We start from the raw sequence: 10,403 nt of genomic DNA, 5'->3' as shown, positions 1-10,403 counted from the left end.
AACTAGAAGTCCTAATGACGAGGGTTAACGAGGTGGAAGAACGAGTGAGTGACATAGAAGACAAGTTGATGGCAAAGAGGGAACCCGAGGAAAAAAGAGACAAACAATTAAAAGACCATGAAGATAGATTAAGGGAAATAAACGACAGCCTGAGGAAGAAAAACCTACGTTTAATTGATGTTCCCGAGGGCGCCGAAAGGGACAGAGGGCCAGAATATGTATTTGAACAAATTATAGCTGAAAACTATCCTAATCTGGGAAGGGAAACAGGCCTTCAGATCCAGGAAATAGAGAGATCCCCCCTAAAATCAATAAAAAATATTCAACTCCTCATCATTTAATAGTGAAGCTTGCAAATTCCAAAGATAAAGAGAAGATCCTTAAAACAGCAAGAGACAAGAAATCCCTGACTTTTATCAGGTGGAGTATTATAGCAGATCTCTCCACAGAGACCTGGCAGGCCAGAAAGGGGTGGCAGGATATATTCAGGGTCCTCAATGAGAAGAACATGCAACCAAGAATACTTTATCCAGCATGGCTCTCATTCAAAATGGAAGGAAAGATAAAGAGCTTCCAAGACAGGCAGGAACTGAAAGAATATGTGACCTCCAAACCAGGTCTGCAAGAAATTTTAAGGGGGAATCTTAAAATTGCCCTTTAAGAAGAAGTCCAGTAGAACAATCCACAAAAAAAAAAGGACTGAATAGATATCATGGTGACACTAAACTCATATCTTTCAATAGTAACTCTGAAGGTGAATGGGCTTAATGACCCCATCAAAAGTCGCAGGGTGTCAGACTGGATAAAAAACCAGGACTCAAATATTTGCTGTCTACAAGAGACTCATTTTAGACAGAAGGACACCAACAGCCTGAAAATAAAAGGTTTTGGAGAACCATTTACCATTCAAATGGTCCTCAAAAGAAAGCAGGGGTAGCCATCCTTATATCAGATCAACTAAAATTTACCCCGAAGACTGTAGTGAGAATGAAGAGGGACACTACATCGTACTTAAAGGATCTATCCAACAAGAGGACTTAACAATCCTCAATATATATGCCCCGACTGTGGGAGCTGCTACATATATCAATTAATTAATAACCAAAGTAAAGACATACTTAGATAATAATAGACGTATACTTGGTGACTTCAATCTAGCTCTATCTATCCTCGATAGGTTCTAAACACAAAATCTCCAAAGAAACGAGACTTCAAATTATACACTGGACCAGATGGATTTCACAGATATCTATAGAATTTTACAACCAAACTCATCTGAATACACATTCTTCTCAAGTGCACATGGAACTTTCTTCATAATAGACCACATACTGGGTCACAAATTGGATCTCAACGGATACCAAAATATTGGGATCATCCCCTGCATAATCGCAGACTATAATACCTTGAAATAAGAACTAAATGACAACAAGAAGTATGGAAGGACCTCAAACACGTGGAGGTTAAGAACCATCCTGCTAAAAGATGAAAGGGTCAACCAGGAAACTAAGAATGAATTTAAAAGATTTATGGAAACTAAAGAGAATGAAGATACAACCATTCAAAATCTTTGGGATGCAGCAAAAGCAGTCCTAAGGGGGAAATACATCGCAATACAAGCATCCATTCAAAAACTGGAAAGAACTCAAATACAAAAGCTAACCTTACACATAAAGGAGCTAGAGAAAAAACAACAGATAGATCCTACACCCAGCAGAAGAAGAGATATAATTAAGATTCGAGCAGAACTCAACGAATTCGAGACCAGAAGAAATGTGGAACAGATCAACAAAACCAGGAGCTGGTTCTTTGAAAGCATTAATAAGATACATAAATCATTAGCCAGGCTTATTAACAAGAAGATAGAGAAGACTCAAAATAATAAAATCATGAATGAGAAAGGAGAGATCACTACCAACACCAAGGGAATACAAACGATTTTCAAAACATTTTATGAACAGCTATACGCCAATAATTTCGGCAATCTAGAAGAAATGGACACATTCCTGGAAAGCCACAAACTACCAAAACTGGAACAGGAAGAAATGGAAAACCTGAACAGGCCAATAACCAGGGAGGAAATTGAAGCAGTCATCAAAAACCTCCCAAGACACAAGAGTCCAGGGCCAGATGGCTTCCCAGGGGAATTCTATCAAATGTTTAAAGAGGAAACCATACCTATTCTACTAAAGCTGCTTGGAAAGATAGAAAGTGATGGAGTACTTCCAAATTCGTTCTATGAGGCCAGCATCACATTAATTCCAGAACCAGACAAAGACCCCACCAAAAAGGAGAATTACAGACCAATATCCCTGATGAACATGGATGCAAAAATTCTCAACCAGATACTAGCCAATAGGATCCAACAGTACATTAAGAAAATTGTTCACCATGAACAAGCAGGATTTATCCCCGGGACACAAGGCTGCTCAAACATTGGTAAAATAATCAATGTGATTCATCATATCAGCAAGAGAAAAACCAAATGCTGAGAAAGCATTTGACAAAATACAGCATCCATTCCTGATCAAAACTCTTCAGAGCGTAGGGATAGAGGGAACATTCCTCATCATCGTAAAAGCCATCGACGAAAACCTTACAGAAAATATTCTCAACGGGGAAGCACAGGGAGCCTTTCCCTAAGATCAGGAACAAGACGGGGGATGTCCACTCTCACCCCTGCTATTCAACATAGTATTGGAAGTCCTAGGCTCAGTAATCAGACAACAAAAAGACATTAAGGGCACTCAAATTTGCAAAGAAGAAGTCAAACTCCCCCTCTTCTCTGATGACATGATACTCTACATAGAAAACTCAAAAGCCTCCACCACAAGATTGCTAGAACTCATACAGCAATTTGGTAGCATGGCATGATACAAAATCAATGCCCACAAATCAGTGGCATTTCTATACACTAACAATGAGACTGAAGAAAGAGAAATTAAGGAGTCAATCCCATTTACAATTGCACCCAAAAGCATAAGATACCTAGGAATAAACCTAACCAAAGAGGTAAAGGATCTGTACCCTAAAAACTATAGAACACTTCTGAAAGAAATTGAGGAAGACACAAAGAGATGGAAAAATATTCCATGCTCATGGTTTGGCAGAATTAATATTGTGAAAATGTCAATGTTACCAGGGCAATTTACACGTTTAATGCAATACCTATCAAAATACCATGGACTTTCTTCAGAGAGTTAGAACAGATTATTTTAAGATTTGTGTGGAATCAGAAAAGACCCCGAATAGCCAGAGGAATTTTAAACAAGAAAACCATAACTGGGGGCATCACAATGCCAGATTTCAGGTTGTAATACAAAGCTGTGGTCATCAAGACAGTGTGGTACTGGCACAAAAACAGACACATAGACAAATGGAAAAGAATAGAGAACCCAGAAGTGGAACCCTGAACTTTGTGGTCAACTAATATTTGATAATGGATGAAAGAATATCCATCAGAAGTAAGACAGTCTCTTCAATAAATGGTGCTGGGAAAATTGGACATCCACATGCAGAAGAATGAAACTAGACCACTCTCTTTCACCATACACAAAGATAAAATCAAAATGGAGGAAAGATCTAAATGTGAGACAAGATTCCATCAAAATCCTAGAGGAGAACACAGGCAACACCCTTTTGACCTTGGCCACAGTAACTTCTTGCAAGATACATCCATGAAGCAAAAGAAACAAAAGAAAAATGAACTATTGAGACTTCATCAAGATAAGAAGCTTTTGCACAGCAAAGGATACTGTCAACAAAACTAAAAGACAACCTGCAGAATGGGAGAAGATATTGCAAATGACGTATCAGATAAAGGGCTAGTGTCCAAGATCTATAAAGAACTTATTAAACTCAACACCAAAGAAACAAACAATGCAATCATGAAATGGGCAAAAGACATGAAGAGAAATCTCACAGAGGTAGACATCGACATGGCCAACATGCACTTGAGAAAATGCTTTGCATCACTTGCCATCAGGGAAATACAAATCAAAACTACAATGAGATACCACCTCACACCAGTGAGAATGGGGAAAATTAACATGTCAGGAAACCACAAATGTTGGAGAGGATGCAGAGAAAAGGGAACCCTCTTACACTGTTGGTGGGAATGTGAACTGGTGCAGCCACTCTGGAAAACTGTGTGGAGGATCCTCAAAGAGTTAAAAATAGACATGCCCTATGACCCAGCAATTGCACTATTGGGGATTTAACCCAAAGATACAGATGCAATCAAACACTGGGCCACATGCACCCTGATGTTTCTAGCAGCAATGTCCACAATAGCCAAACTGTGGAAGGAGCCTCGGTGTCCATCAAAAGATGAATGGATAAAGAAGATGTGGTTTATGTATACAATGGAATATTACTCAGCCTTTAGAAACAACAAATACGGGACCCCTGGGTGGCGCAACGGTTTGGCGACTGCCTTTGGCCCAGGGCCCGATCCTGGAGACCTGGGATCAAATCCCACGTCAGGCTCCCGGTGCATGGAGCCTGCTTTTCCCTATGTCTGTGTCTCTGCCTCTCTCTCTCTCTCTCTCGTTGTGTGATTACCATAAATAAATAAAAATAAAAAAAAAAGAAATGACAAATACCCACCATTTGTTTCAAAGTGGATGGATCTGGGGATCCCTGGGTGGCGCAGTGGTTTGGCGCCTGCCTTTGGCCCAGGGCGCGATCCTGGAGACCCGGGATCGAGTCCCACGTCGGGCTCCCGGTGCATGGAGCCTGCTTCTCCCTCTGTCTGTGTCTCTGCCTCTCTCTCTCTCTGTGACTATCATAAATAAATAAAAATTAAAAAAAAAACAAAGTGGATGGATCTGGAAGGTATTATGCTGAGTGAAGTAAGTCAATCAGAGAAGGATAAACATTGTTCTCATTCATTTGGGGAATACAAATAATAGTGAAAGGGAATATAAGGGATGGGAGAAGAAATGTGTGGGAAATATAAAGGGTGACAGAACATAAAGACTCCTAAATCTGGGAAACAAACTAGGGGCGATGGAAGGGGAGGAAGGCGGGGGGTGGGGGACACTGAGGGAGGCACTTGACACGATGAGCACTGGGTGTTATTCTGTATGTTGGTAAAATGAACACCAATAAAAAATTAATGTATTATGAAAAAAAATCAGGGCACAATCAGACGGTTTCACAACAGAAGATGACCATGGCTGCATCTTGTATCATTCCCACCCCATCTTGCTGGCCCCATTGAAATGAGGCCGGAGGTAAAGTGACTATTGTGATATTACGTTGCTGGTACCCAGGCCACTTTCAAGTTGTACCCCATGCCACATCTCACCCCTTCATGTCAATGCACCATCCTTAAAATTGCACCTCAGTTACACAGGGCACCAGCTCACGTGTATTACAAATATCATCCATAGACCCCTGATGATGTCCCTAAGAAAGAGATTCTGCCTCTTCTATCACCGTGCAGGGTGGGAACCTGGGGACTATGTGAGAGACACGGTGGGTCAGATAGGTCACAGATCTGGGAAATCAAACACAGAAAGAGAGGTATGAAATCAGCTCCATCTCCAGAAAAGTAGGACCTTCCTTGCATTTTCAGAGAGTTGTGGCTATGGCATTTTTGGCTCCTGATGTACAGTTAAGGAGATGGCATGAGGTTAGCAGTCATCTGCCAAGAAGGGGCTCTGGATAGGTCTGACTGAAGGGAGGGGCCCAAGGGCTGGGATCTTGATAAAGTGACGTCAGTTATTCGGGGACAAGCGTGTAATGGATTTAGAACTCTGGTAAACAGGAAGCTGCATTGAACAATGTCCCTCTTTCCAGATCACTTAACTGGAACCGGTCAAGAGAACAAGATGTTCTGTTGTTGCCCTACATTCAGTGGCTCTGGGCTTCAGGGAGACCAGACAGAGAGATGTTCATGTGGCTATGGACATCAGCTCAGACTCTTCGCCGAAGCTTCTGGTTATGTGCGTGAGACCTCAACAGGTACCGCAAGGCACCTGGGGGAAGCCACTGGCTAGCAGGCCACACTGTAATCTCAGCTGAGGGGGTTCGCACCTCTTTCACCCTCATTGGGTGTGTGTCCGTTTGTGTATGTGTAAGAGGGTGTGTTAGTGTGAGTCTGTGTGTATGTGTGTGTGTGTGTAGAGGGGACAGAGGAGAAGAACATGCCCTTCCTTGGCAGAACCAGCTGCCACGGTTTGGAAGCCTGACACATCTTTGATGTTCAGACGCCAGGTCATAGCAGGCAAGATGAGAAGTTGAGTGCTGAGGACCAAGCTCAACTTCAAGTAAGTCATAAGTGCAAGAGTCTCTTTCATCTGGCTTCTCCTTGCCCGATTTCCCTTCAGCTGCCCCTGTGATGTGAAGTGGAGAACATGATTTCTAAATGGGATATCCCCTTGTTGTGTTCTGGAGGGAGTAACCTAATGTCTCTTGGCCGTGTACATACGGGGCATTGTATTTGCAGAGCTGCACCCAGGAAATCTTGGAGGAGATGTTCTGTGGCTTCAACACTTCTAACTCCCTAGACAATGATCGGGTGCACCAGGCAAACAAGGAGCAGTGCTGTTCCGAGGTGAGAATGGGAAGAGGGTTCTCCACACACAAATGGCCCCCACACAAACATGGAGAGAAACCTGGGGCCCTGCCGTAGTTTTTCCACATGAGTGCCACACAGGCCTAAACACAAAGAGTCCTGAACCTCCAATCCTAACCTCTGGCTATGTCTGAGGTGATAAGACACTGTTTCCCTAGGTTAGAATGGTGCAGAATAGATTTCATGCTTTTGAGGAGTGGGGGTGGTTAGTTTTTTTCACTCAGAGCAATGAGTGTCTTTGCGTTTCACTACCATTTTCCTTAATTCACCCACGCGCCTCAGGTATCCTGTGTAGAACGCAGCTGCACTGTCATTGCTCGACGTCTGCAGGCAAGATCACAAAAGATCACACGAAAGAGGGTGATTTAAGACAAAAGGAAGGGTGGGATGAAGCGATTCTCTAGGTTTATCTCTAAGGTGTCATTTGCCAAAACACATCAGATCATTGTAGGCCCAACAGATCATGAGCTGTGTCCTTAGAGGTCCTCGTAGTACTCAATCAATGGGACCGTCTGCCACAGTGATTCAGCGATTCAAGGCCCTTGGCACTTGACATGATGCCATTCTCTCGCCATGTCTGCCGTGCTGCAAGGAGCAATGAGTGTGTCCCCACAGACTGTTTAAATAGCTTGATCTGCCATAACCTGGAATCCAGTTTGGGTGGAAGCCCTCTGATGCCTCTTGACCCAGATAGCTGGCTCCATCTTTTTTGTAGAGATTCACACAGATCTTGATGAGTTGCTCCAAGGGTTCAATTACTCCATCTCCCCCCGAGAAGCACAGGTGCATCAGACCACCGACTACAAGCATGGCCGGTCAGGGCTGTGAACAATCCCATTCATGGTGGAAGGACCCAAAGATGATCAGGGCAAGCCAAGAGCCCAGAGTAGAAAAAAAATGGCACCCCTGGGGCCTGCCAAAGAAGGTGCTCTCCCCTGATCCTTCCTCCCTAGGTCAGGAACAGACCAAGGGACATCAGCTTAGGGGAAATGCCACGCAGCCCACGATTTGGTCTCTTCTCAGGTCCCATCTGTGGGATCTTGAGCAGTGTTTGAGGTGCTAACCCTCTGTGTTCTATCTGCATTGGGATGTTTACGGATGACTCCATGGCATACTGGTCTTCCTAACAGGTCTGAGTTGAGAGAAATGCGGGTGTTGCTCAACTACTTGAATGTATTGAAGTTGCCAATGCTGTGCCCTGCGTCCCAACCAACCAATGGTATTTTGAAGCCTAGATCCTTTTTCTGTGTGGGCCCTGAAGTCCTTTGTCCTCCAAAACTTCCTGAGGGGATGGGTATCTCTGGGCTGAGCGCCAGACCCTGTTCTTCCCAGTGGCCCGTGGTTTGAAAGCTGACCACAGCGCCCCTCCTTGTGTCTCTGGTGTGGAAAGGAAACATCCACCCTGACCCTGGGTGAGGCCTGGACCATGCGTATGCTCCGAGAAGGCAGAATAGATACTTTGTTATTTTTTAACAACTTTATTTTTTATTGGTGTTCAATTTACGAACATACAGATTAACACCCAGTGCTCATCCCGTCAAGTGCCCGCCTCAGTGTCGTCACCCATTCACCCCCACCCCACGCCCTCCTCCCCTTCCACCTATGCTAGTTCGTTTCCCAGAGTTAGGAGCCTTTATGTTCTATCTCCCTTTCTGATATTTCCCACACATTTCCTCTCCCTTAACTTATATTCCCTTTCACTATTATTTATACTCCCCAAATGAATGAGTACCTATAATGTTTGTTCTTCTTCAATTGACTTACCAAACTCAGCATAATACCCTCCAGTTCCACCCACATTGAAGCAAATGGTGGGTAATTGTCATTTCTAATGGCTGAGTAATATTCCATTGTATACATAAACCACATCTTCTTTATCAATTCATCTTTCTATGGACACCGAGGCTTCTTACACAGTTTGGCTATTGTGGCCATTGTTGATATAAACATCGGGGTGCAGATGTCCCAGCGTTTCATTGCATCTGTATCTATGGGGTAAATCCCCAACAGTGCAATTGCTGGGTCATAGGGTATATCTATTTTTAACTCTTTGAGGAACCTCGACACAGTATTCCAGAGTGGCTGCACCAGTTCACATTCCCACCAACAGTGTAAGAGGGTTCCCTTTTCTCTGCATCTTCTCCAACATTTGTGGTTTCGTGCCTTGTTAATTTTCCCCATTCTCACTGGTGGGAGGTGGTATCACATTGTGGTTTTGATTTGTATTTCCCTGATGGCAAGTGATGTAGAGCGTTTTCTCATGTGCATGTTGGCTATGTGTATGTCTTCCTCTGTGAGATTTCTCTTCATGTCTTTTGCCCATTTCATGATTGGATTGTTTGTTTCTTTGGTGTTGAGTTTATTTTTTAATAAATTAATTTTTTATTGGTGTTCAATTTACCAACATACAGAATAACACCCAGTGCTCATCCTGTCAAGTGTTCCCTTCAGTGCCCGTCACCCACTCACCCACACCCCCCGCCCTCCTCCCATTCCACCACCCCTAGTTCATTTCCCAGAGTTAGGAGCCTTTATTTTCTGTCTCCCTTTCTGATATTTCCCACACATTTCTTCTCCCTTACCTTATATTCCCTTTCACTATTATTTATATTCCCCAAATGAATGAGAACATACACTGTTCGTCCATCTCCGATTGACTTACTTCACTCAGCATAATACCCTCCAGTTCCATTCACGTTGAAGCGAATGGTGGGTAATTGTCATTTCTAATGGCTGAGTAATATTCCATTGTATACATAAACCACATCTTCTTTATCCATTCATCTTTCGATGGACACTGAGGCTCCTTCCACAGTTTGGCTATTGTGGACATTGCTGTTAGAAACATCACGGTGCAGGTGTCCCGGCATTTCATTGCATCTGTATCTTTGGGGTAAATCCCCAACAGTGCGATTGCTGGGTTGTAGGGCAGGTCTATTTTTAAATCTTTGAGGTACCTTGACACAGTTTTCTAGAGTGGCTGCACCAGTTCACATTACCACCAACAGTGTAAGAGGGTTCCCTTTTCTCCGCATCCTCTCCAACATTTGTTGTTTTCTGTCTTGTTAATGTTTCCCATTCTCACTTGTGTGAGGTGGTATCTCATTGTGGTTTTGATTTGTATTTCCCTGATGGCAAGTGATGCAGAGCATTTACTCATGTGCATGTTGGCCATGTCTATGTCTTCCTCTGTGCTATTTCTCTTCATGTCTTTTGCCCATTTCATGATTGGATTGTTTGTTTCTTTGGTGTTGAGTTTAAGCAGGTCTTTATAGCTCTTGGAAACTAGCCCTTTATCAGATACGTCATTTGCAAATATCTTCTCCCATTCTGTAGGTTGTCTCTTAGTTTTGTTCATTGTATCCTTTGCTGTGCAAAAGCTTCTTATCTTGATGAAGTCCCAATAGTTCATTTTTGCTTTTGTTTCTTTTGCCTTCATGGATGTATCTTGCAAGAGGTTACTGTGGCCGAGTTCAAAAAGGGTGTTGCCTGTGTTCTCCTCTAGGATTTTGATGGAATCTTGTCTCACATTTAGATCTTTCATCCATTTTGAGTTTATCTTTGTGTATGGTGAAAGAGAGTGGTCTAGTTTCATTCTTCTGCATGTGGATGTCCAATTTTCCCAGCACCATTTATTTTATTTTATTTTTTTAAATAATTTTTTTAAATTTTTATTTATTTTTGATAGTCACACAGAGAGAGAGAGAGAGGCAGAGACATAGGCAGAGGGAGAAGCAGGCTCCATGCACCGGGAGCCCGACGTGGGATTCGATCCCGGGTCTCCAGGATCGCGCCCTGGGCCAAAGGCAGGCGCCAAACC

General features: G+C 43.1%; 1 long non-coding RNA gene across 1 annotated transcript; it reads left to right on the top strand.

Moving 5' to 3' along the window:
- Positions 1-5,828: 5,828 nt before the first annotated feature.
- On the top strand, positions 5,829-8,968 carry LOC112674908 (uncharacterized). The gene is made up of 3 exons (XR_007413393.1): positions 5,829-6,275; positions 6,455-6,562; positions 7,714-8,968. It is a non-coding gene; the product is annotated as an uncharacterized LOC112674908 (long non-coding RNA).
- The last annotated feature ends 1,435 nt before the right edge of the window (positions 8,969-10,403 follow it).

The sequence above is a fragment of the Canis lupus genome, chromosome 10 (assembly GCF_003254725.2).
Source record: "Canis lupus dingo isolate Sandy chromosome 10, ASM325472v2, whole genome shotgun sequence".
NCBI lineage: Eukaryota > Metazoa > Chordata > Mammalia > Carnivora > Canidae > Canis > Canis lupus.
The sequence above is the reverse complement of the archived record's forward strand: the minus strand, read 5'-3'. Positions and strand labels throughout refer to the sequence as shown.